This window comes from Pongo abelii, chromosome 11, assembly GCF_028885655.2.
Source record: "Pongo abelii isolate AG06213 chromosome 11, NHGRI_mPonAbe1-v2.0_pri, whole genome shotgun sequence".
Classification (NCBI taxonomy): Eukaryota; Metazoa; Chordata; class Mammalia; order Primates; family Hominidae; genus Pongo; species Pongo abelii.
In genome coordinates, this window is record NC_071996.2 from 131,177,127 (window position 1) to 131,187,457 (window position 10,331).

Genomic DNA, 10,331 nt, shown 5'->3' on the forward strand with positions numbered 1-10,331 from the left:
AGATACAAAAATTAGGGGGGCTGAGGCAGGAGAATTGCTTGAACCCAGGAGGCGGAGGTTGTAGTGAGCCTAGATCACGTCATTGCACTCTAGCCTGGGCGACAAAGTGAGACTCAGTACCCCCCCCAACCCCCACCCAAAAGCTCTGACCCTAATCCAAATCTTATCTAGTGGTTGTCAACCAGGGGTATTTTTGCCTTCTAGCAGACAGGTGACAATATTTGAAGACAGTTTTGGTTGTCACAGTGGGGTGCATCCTGGCACCTAGTGGCTTACAGGCATACAATGTTGCTGAACATCCTACAGAGCTCAGAACAGTGCCCTCGACGAAGAATTGCCCAGCCCAAGAAGCCAGCAGTGCAGAGGATGAAACACCGATCCGATCCCTGACCTAATCAACCAAGTGTTAGGAATTTTCAGGGAGGGAAATGAGAAGAATGTGAGCTCAACAATGGGCCCCGCCATGTTCAATAAACAGGTGGGTGTGGAACAACCTAGCTTTAAAATAAACAGCTTCAAAGTCTCATTTGATGTGAAAGCTTTGTTTTGTCAGGAAAATACATGCAGATTGTTGGGCTAACTTCAAAGACGGCTCTGGGGCCTGCCCTTTGTGCCCTGGAATATTAATGCCTGTGTCAGCCCACCTCTCCCTCCTTGCACCACACTGCCTTTGGAAGAGCGTTTTAAAGCTCACAAAGTATATTCTGGGAGAGATGAGGAGTGCCTGGACAAGCATCTAAAACTCTCCAAACTACTGTAGCTTCTGAGCCAGGAGGAAGGTTTTGCCCAAGTGGAGGCCCAGGAGGGGGCTTGAAGGGTGAACCCAGGAGTGGGAGCTGAAAATCCTCAATCCCCCAGAGACCTTCCCAAGATTTCTCTTGGCTGCTCAGTCTTCCTGCCTTTTTCCTGTCAGACAACACACAATATCAGAAATTCATCTTTAGATAAGGAGGAAGGAGACACCAGCCAACTCAAGGGACAGCAATGATACTCAGGCTGGGAACCCTGATATTTATAAGATAGCTCCAAGAGCAGAAGCTTTCAAACTTCTTTGACCATATTTTTCTCAAACTTCTATGAGAAAATATATTTTATATATTAATTAGTACATATATATGTGTGTGAACAGAATTTTTGCAAAACAAAATGTATCCTTACAAGCTGATATGCTCCCTATTCCATACTAGACTAGTCTACTCTGATTTAAAAATGCTGGTCAGCAACCCACTATATTGAATTCAAGATTCACAATCTCTAAAGGGCCAGATAGTGAATATTTATGGCTTATAAGCCACATATCCTGTTTTACAACTCTTGTTGCATATTTTTTTTTTCTACAATCGCTTAAAAAGGTAAAACTATTAGCTGCGGTCAACTATGGCTTAGGTCAGTTTATGCATATCAGGTTTGAAGACCATTACCCTGAGTGTGCCTACCTCATGGTAATGTGGTCTGAAAACCACATTTTATTATTATTTTTTGACACAGGGTCTCACTTTGTCATCCAGGATGGAGTGCAGTGGTGCGATCTTGGCTCTCTGCAGGCTTGACCTCCTGGGTTCAAGTGATTCTCTTGCCTCAGCCTCCTGAGTGGCTGGGACAACAGGCGAACACCACCAAACCCAGCTAATTTTTTTACATTTTTTGTAGAGACGGGGTTTCATCATGTTGCCCAGGCTGGTCCACCTGCCTTGGCCTCCCAAAGTGTTAGGATTACAGGCATGAGCCACCACACCTGGCCTTTCAAACCACATTTTAAAGAGGAGAGTTATTGAAAGAGTCCAGAAAGAAAAAAAGTTTTTTTTGTTGTTTTTTTCCCCAAGACAGAGTCTTGCTCTGTTGCCCAGGCTGGAGTGCAGTGGCAAGATCTCAGCTCACTGCAACCTCCGCCTCCCAGGTTCAAGTGATTCTTGTGCCTCCCAAGTAGTTGAGATCACAGGTGCATGCCAGAACGCCTGGATAATTTTTGTATTTTTAGTAGAGATGGGGTTTCACCATGTTGCCCAGGCTGGTCTTGAACTCCTGACCTCATGATCCACCCACCTCGGCTTCCCAAAGTGCTGGGATTACAGGTGTGAACCACCTTGCCCAGCCTGTTTGTTTTACGAGACAAAGTCTCACTCTGTCACCCAGGCGGGAGTGCAGTGGCACAATCATAGCTCACTGAAGCCTAAATCTCCTGGGCTCAAGTGACCCTCCTGGCCTCAGCTTCCCCAGTTGCTAGGACTACAGGCACACATCACCATGCCCAGCTAATTAGATTTTTTTTTTTTTTAATAGAGACAGGGTCTCACTATGTTGGCTGGGCTGGTCTTAAACTCCTGGCCTCCCCACCTCAGCCTCCCAAAGCTCTGGGATTACAGGTATGAGCCACCATGCCTGCCTGAAAAGAGTTTTGCTAGTTTAACTTTAAACCATCTAACTCTGCATGGTCAAACCATATTTGGCCAGCAGGACACCAGTTTGTAGCTCCTGTTTTTAGGGATGAGTATAACTTTATCTTCCATGTATACCTTTTTCAATGTTTTATTACATTAGTTGCCTCTTTTAAATTTGTGACAAAACTCTTCTTTTTCAAACTACTTGGTAGCTGGTGTTGAAATCACTACAAGAGGATTATTGAAGAATACAATTTGAAAGTTGTATTATTTATTTTATGTTCAAGAAAATTAAATAAAAACAACTATTTTTTACCTAAGATACTACAGTTCATAAATACTTCCAAATGCCTGATACCTTTTGATCTTTAAAGCAATCCTGTGCAGCTACCCAGGAGGCTGAGGCAGGAGAATGGCTTGAATCAGGGAGCTGGAGGTTGCAGTGAGCCGAGATTGTGCCACTGCACTCCAGCCTGGCGACAGAGCGAGACCCCATCTCAAAAAAAAAAGCAATCCTGTGAAATAAACTAGTAGATATTTTTCTGGTCTTTTAAGAGAAGAGAAAATGGATAGCTAGAATTTTCATTGATTTGCCTACTTGGCAAATGATAGAACATAGATATAAAAAATTGAGCCCAGGGGCTGGGCACGGTGGCTCACGCCTGTAATCCCAGCACTTTGGGAGGCTGAGGTGGGTGGATCACGAGGTCAGGAGTTCAAGACCAGTCCGGCCAACATAGTGAAACCCCGTCTCTACTAAAAATACAAAAAATTAGCCAGGCGTGGTAGTGTGCACCTGTAATCCCAGCTACTCAGGAGGTTGAGGCAGGAGAATCGCTTGAACCCAGGAGGTGGAGGTTGCAGTGAGCTAAGATGGTGCCACTGCACTCCCTCCTGGGCGACAGAGCGAGACTCTTTCTCAAAGAAAAAAAAAAAATTGAGCCCAGTGTTTTTTTATTTTTATTTTTTAATCTAGTCACTAGCTTCATTATAAACAGCAAAAATGTCAATTAAATATGTGTTGTATACTTGATGTAGCTTAGGTCTTGTAATATCAGTTCTTACTATCTTACTTTTTTCAGGGCTCTATTGCACTGAAATGCATTGATTGGGGTTACTTCTGAACAGGCCTAATTTTTTGCCATGGAGTATCTTACAACATGGAACAGCATATTTTCTGCACATTGATGAGATAAAGTCTTATATACCTAGACCCAAAGGTTTCAAGGGCTTCTACTGCTCCATTATATATTGATAGGGTTTGACTGTATCCCCATTCAAACCTCTTCTTGAATTGCAGCTCCCATAATTCCCACGTGTTGTGGGAGGGACCCAGTGGGAGATAATTGAATCATGGGGGCAGTTTCCCCCATACTGTTTTCATGATAGCAAATAACTCTCACAAGATCTGACAGTTTTATAAGGGGTTTCCCCTTTTGCTTGGCTCTCATTCTCTCTTGCCTGCTGCCATGTAAGCAGTGACTTTGCTCCTTCTTTACTTTCCGCCATGATTGTGAGGCCTCCCCAGCCATGCTGAACTGTGAGTCAATTAAACCTCTTTCCTTTATAAATTACCCAGTCTTGGGTATGTCTTTATCAGCAGCATGCAAATCGACCAATACATGTATTGTGAAACTTTGAGATGGTGCCTTGTAATCCCACAGGATTTGAACATAGTTTAACATCTGGTTAAAACCTGTTATGGAAAAAGCCCACCACAGGGGTCAGTAAAAGAGATGCTTCGAGGAGTAGCACTCCTGCAAATCCCGGGACCACTGCACAAAATCTCTCAAAGCCACATTGCTTGGCTTTGGGGTGCCCCACTGCTGGCATCCAGGTCCCCTGAAACAGTGAATAATTGCGAGTGAACTGCTTTGTGATCCTTGTGATATTCCTCTAAGATGGCGTCCTCTCCCGGTGGCTTTTGAGGAGTTTCTTTTTTGGGTTTTGCATGAAAAAAACATGCTCTTCTTGGGCATTGGTAGAAAAGGTGAGAAAAGGAAGGCCACGGAGACAGAGGCCAAGGGTATGACGTGGAGGTAAAAGTACGACAGGTTCGCCAGGGATACCAAGAGTTGGGCTACCACGGACCCTGCTGTGTAGGCGGCCAGCGTGACGCTCCTGCAGTAGCCGCTCACTCTCTGGTAGTGCTCGGGGCTGACCACGCTGTATATGTAGGCGTAGTAGGCCACCTCGGCGGCGGTGACTATCCCATAGAAGAACTCTACAACCTGCATGGTCTTCACTCCTTGGCCAAACAAGAGCAGCAGCCGGGTAATGATGAAACTGATACCTTGCAAGATGATGACTGGCTTGCAGCAGACGTAATCGGTGAGGACAAACACAGGCAGCAGCAGCACTAGGTAGGAGTATGTCCAAACGGGGAAGATCTTATTTGTTATCTACAAGATTAAGTGGGGAGAGTGCAAAGACAAAAAACATCAGGACGTGAAATACACCCTGGGCCTCTGACACTTAACATTATCAAGATGACATGTATCAACCCCAGGATGCACTGCTTGGCCTTTGCCAAAGTGGGTCTAGTTTCATGGTTTACATGAATTTGTAACAATACTTTGGAAAGCAATGGGAAACTGAAATTCAGGGAAACAAATTGAATGACAGATATTCATAAGGTGTGAATTTATACTTCCAGGTGTAAAAAACATAGCAGCTATTATCTTAGTTATCTGCCTTTTAAATTTTATAAATGTAATTTGATCTGCAATAGGCTATGGAGGCTAGGAAAAGAGGTCATAATGGATAAATTAATCTTTTTACACTTGACAGGATTTCCAGAACAATCTAGGGCTGCTCAGATACTGTTGCTTACTAGCATGTAACAAAATAGTTTATTCTTCTTCACAGTGAGAACCAAAAGGTCAAAAAGGATGTTTCAGTACTGGAAGAACCTGATCGCCTTCTTTCCCTTTGATACCCATCAGTACAAAAGTGAGGAGCCCGTTGTGATACCAGGGAGGAGCCCATTCGATCATCAGGAAAATATGGAACAAATGACCAGTTTGAGATAGAATGTCAGAGGAAGAAATGTGTGTGTTTATCTTCTACTCTTCCGTTTTCTTCACTTTACTTTTTTGGGCTGCCCTGGAGGAACCAGAAGAAAGTACTTAGTAGCTCTCAAGTTCAAGTCAAGTTTCTCTTGGAACTGGTGGCACTGACCAATTATCAGAGCCCATCTGTAGTAAGTGATTATTTCGTTTTCTATAAGGGAAATGTACAGTGGGTGGAGGATGACATAAAGGCGGTTGGGGTAGACCTTCTCAAATCCCTGTCCACTGAATTTCTAGGTAACCGAAATAAATCCATAGATTTACTGAGCCTGAGAATGCCCTTTGCTATGACCTAATCTGTGTCCTCACGCTTTGGGTTCCCAGGTAGACTTTTACGCAAGCACTCTTGAAGTTTGGTAGAACTTTATTCTTGCCGTTTTTGGCTTTTGGGTATAGTCACTAACATGGGAAAAGCTGTATGCCAGATATGCTTTTTGTGATAATCTCTGGTGTTTGAATCCAGCCCAGTCATAGCTTCCAGCTAAACCAGTTTGTACCTAATGGGATGTACTGGTGTTTACTGTGAAGAAAAAAGGTAGATTGGTTTAGAAGGCAAAATCTACTTGGTGTGAGGTGGGTGAATGTAGATGGTGGCTAGGAAAGAGAGGCAAAATAAGATAAAATTGTTGGGTGCAACGGCTTATGCCTGTAATCCCAGCACTTTGAAAGGCCAATGTGGGAGGATTGCTTGAGCCTAGGAGTTCCAGACCAGCCTAGGCAACATAGTGAGACCCCCTCTCTACAAAAAAAAAAAAAAGTAAAAATTAGCCTGGCACCTGTAGTCCTAGCAACTTGGGAGGCTGAGGCAGGAGGACTGCTTGAGCCCAGGAGTTTGAGGCTGCAGTGAGCTATGATCATGCCATTGCACTCCAGCCTGGGCAACAAGAGTGAAACTCTGTCTCAAACAACAACAACAACAGCAACAACAACAACAACACAAACAGACATTCAGATTCAACAAGTCTGGGGCAGGGTCTGAGTATTTACATTTCCAACAAATTTCCAGATGATGCTGATACTCTGGTTCAGAGACTACACTTTGAGAAACACTGGCTTAGAGGCTTCTTAGGACTTTTATTCCTGTGACTGTAGTAAAAGTTAAAAACAGCCTTAATATTTATAAATAAAGAGGGGAAAATCTTCAGAGGATTTTTCACATGGTTGTCAGTAACTTTTCTCCTGCCTCACCCTCCCCACCAAATTTCATTTTATTCTCTAAGACTTATGCTATTTATTTATTTATCTATTTATTTATTTGAGACAGAGTCTTGTTCTGTTGCCCGGGCTGGAGTGCAGTGGCGTGATCTTGGCTCGCTGCAATCTCTGCCTCGCGAGTTCAAGCGATTCTCCTGCCTCAGCCTCCCGAGTAGCTGGGATTATAGGTGCCCACCATCATGCCCAGCTAATTTTTTGTATTTTTAGTAGAGGTGGGATTTCACCATGTTGCCAGGCTGGTCTTGAACTCCTGACCTCAGGCGATCCGCCTGCCTTGGCCTCCCAAAGTACTGGGATTACAGGTGTGGGCCACCGTGCCCAGCCAGACTTATACTCTTTAGTGGGGATGGCTTCATTTTAGGTTAATGATAATATGCATTGACGTCCTAGAGTATTGCTTTTGTACAACTGAAAAATTAGGTAAGGCTGTTTTGCACCGTAAAGAGTTTATATTTTTGACAGGGTGCAGTGACTCATAAATATAATTCTAGCATTTTGGGAGACCAAGGTGGGGGGATTGCTTGGGCCCAGGAGTTTGAGACCAGCCTGGGCAACATAGTGAGACCCTATCTCTACAAAAAATAGAGAATTAGCCAGGCGTGGTGGCACATGCCTATAGTTCCAGCTACTCAGGAGGCTAAGACAGACAGAAGGATTGCTTGAGTGTGGGAGATGGAGGCTGCAGTGAGCCATGATAGTACCATGGCACTCCAGCTTGGGCAACAGAGTGACATCCTATCTCCAAAAAAGAAAAAAAGAGTTTATATTTTTATATGACAAATACATAAAAATCATTAAGGCCCATTTGTTCACATTAGAGAGTGTAAGAAGTACTAGTATTTGGCTTCTACCCAAGGCTTTAGAAGTAGTTCTAGCTAGAGTTAAATCTAAGATAAGCATGTTAGTTAACTTACCATGCTGGGGCTCAAATTTTTATCTGGTCCCGTCAAATAAGGTACAAAAAATGGCTCTGATTGGGAGATATACCTAATGCTAGATGACGAGTTAGTGGGTGCAGCACACCAGCATGGCACATATATACATATGTAACTAACCTGCACATTGCGCACATGTACCCTAAAACCTAAACTATAATAATAATAAAATTAAAAAAAAAATGGCTCTGATGGTTTCACCATGGAGAAAAATCCAAATAACTGGAGAATTATGGTGGGAAAACCCAAGAACAGCTCGGTGAAATTTGGTGACAATTCATGATTGGTTAAACTGTCACAGGGTAAAAATAGCAAGTAAGAAGACTGGTCATCGATCTAGTTGATTTCCTTTAATGAAACATGCGTTCTCTTCCCTATGTTCCTTTTGTCCTTCAGTCTTAAAAATTAAAAAAAAATCATTGTGACTGAAAATATGTCACAGGTCAAAACACCAGGCTTGAGTCTTTGCTTTTGGATTTCTTGTCTAAAGAAAAAACTAATGATTACTTGAAAAGAGTAAGGGATTAAGTCTCAGTTCGGCTGGAATGATGGGGTCTCTGATGGAAAGCCACTCAAGTTTCGTTTAGGTAAATCAACCAAATTCTCCTTTCATCTTTTAGAGTTAGAAAAACATCCGGGACTTTCTTCTGAAGCAGAAATCTTGGGCAGAAGAGATGGTAACATTGGCAGACTTTAGACAGGAAAGAGAGTCACCAATAGACATGACTGCTAAGCAAACATCTGCTTTGTGCTCCTTCCCCCAGTATCCTAAAAACATGTAGCTATTAATAAGTTGGCAGCTAATTTTAATGAGTATTTATATGTAGTGAATAAAAAAGCCTTTGGGGAGACAGGATTTATAAAGCAGATAGACTCTGCTTTTTCTAAGCATCAAACTCAAAGTGAACATCGGCTTAGCATAAGTAGCCTAAATTAATTTGAACTGTTGTCCATCCAGGAGATTTCATTTGTTTTTAGTACCTATTTTTGGAAGAAGAATTATGTGACACCTAAACAAGATCACGACATGGATAAAATTCAAATACGACACTTAGAAGTACTTTTCTGAGTTGATATTTTAGCCCCCGTTACGATTCTTTACCCACTTCTGTACCCATATTGAAAAGTAAGAATTTATGTTTAGAATAAGAAGCCTCTGGGTTGGATGATGGCAGGTGGGACCAGAGCACCTTTATTATAGAAAGTCTCCAGCAGCTCCAGGCGGGGTCTCACCCACTGAGTTGTTCACCACTTCCTTCCTGAAGCCTGCCTGACCCTCTCCGTCTCCTCCCCCTCCTTCCATTAGAACTCACCTCAGTCCAGCTCTGGCATGCCATTTAAGACCATGGACTCTGCAGTCAGACAGTCAGGTCCAAATCCTTCTCTGGTACATGTGACCTTTGTAAGTTCCCAGACCTTTTTATATCTCAGATTCCTCATCTGTAAAGTGGGGATGATAATGTGTTTTGAGGATTCCATTCGTTAGTACATGTTAAAACAATGCCTGGCACACACTATGCAGTCATCAGTCATAAGCTATACAATTTGCAGTACTGATGGCTTTGAAAGGTATTGATGTGTTGACACACACATCTTACCACTAGCCTGGGATCTCCTTGAGAGCGGGGATTCAGTTTTGTCACCTTAGAGTCTAGCACAGTGTCTGACCCATCAAAGGTATCAAGCTGGGAGCAGTGGCTCATACTTATAATCCCAGCACTTTGGGAGGTAGAGTGGGTGGATCACTTGAGGCCAGCAGTTCGAGACCTGCCTGGCCAACATGGCAAAACTCTGTCTCTACTAAAAATACAAAAATTAGCCAGGCATGGTGGCACATGCTTGTAGTGCCAGCTACTCTGGAGGCTGAGGCGCAAGAATTGCCTGAGCCTGGGAGGCAGAGGTTGCAGTGAGCCATGATCTGGCCGCTGTACTCCAGCCTGGGCAACAGAGTGAGACCCCGTCTCAAAAAAAAAAAAAAAAGTATCCTAGAAGCGCTTGTTGAAAGTACAGTCATCAAACCAGACTTTTCTAACTGACCATAAAAATTCAAATAATAACATGTTTTCCAAGCGTTTAACTTATTTAAAGTTGTCCTCCGGAGTGAGAACTACAAGCTACCATTTGATTCTCAAGAATATGCTGGTTACTTACTCCTAAAACAGCTCTGGAATAACGAAAAGAGGATTTCCTCGTGGGAAGAACATGGGCATTGTAGTTGAGTAAATTTAAATCTCTAATCCACTCTTTCAAGTCATGTGATCCTGTCTGAGTTTCTCTGTGTCTTGGGGCCTCAGTTTCCCTTACCTGACGAGGGAGATTGTAATGCACATCACACAGGCATAGTCGTGAAGAAATTTCCTGGCCTAATGCTTTCGTGGTAGCAGGTGCATAATGTGGGTTACATTCCACGTTATGCCACCTCTATGTAGGAATCCACATCTAGCTTCTGTGGCCGTGGAAGAGAGAAGGACCATCTTTCAGAGTGTGGAGACACTGGTCATCATCCAGCTCACATAAGCCACAGGCAGGTGCTGGAGCCCGAAACCACTAAGTTTTAAGTGAGTTTAGCAATTAAGAGTGTTCTTTACACTGATTAGTCCCGCTGGCAATTAAGGGGAATAGCCAGGGGAGACTTGTATTCATTAAAAATAATCCTCTGGAAAGTGAGATATTAAATAATTGCATACTTTAGAAAAATGCATAATTTCTTGTCACCAGATCCATTGCAGTTT

The 10,331-nt window shown here is 43.1% G+C and overlaps 1 pseudogene; it reads right to left on the reverse strand.

The window, feature by feature from the left end:
- LOC100443350 (thiamine transporter 2-like) overlaps positions 1-7,880 on the reverse strand; it is a 40,122-nt pseudogene extending 32,242 nt beyond the window's left edge.
- Between the last annotated feature and the right edge of the window lie 2,451 nt (positions 7,881-10,331).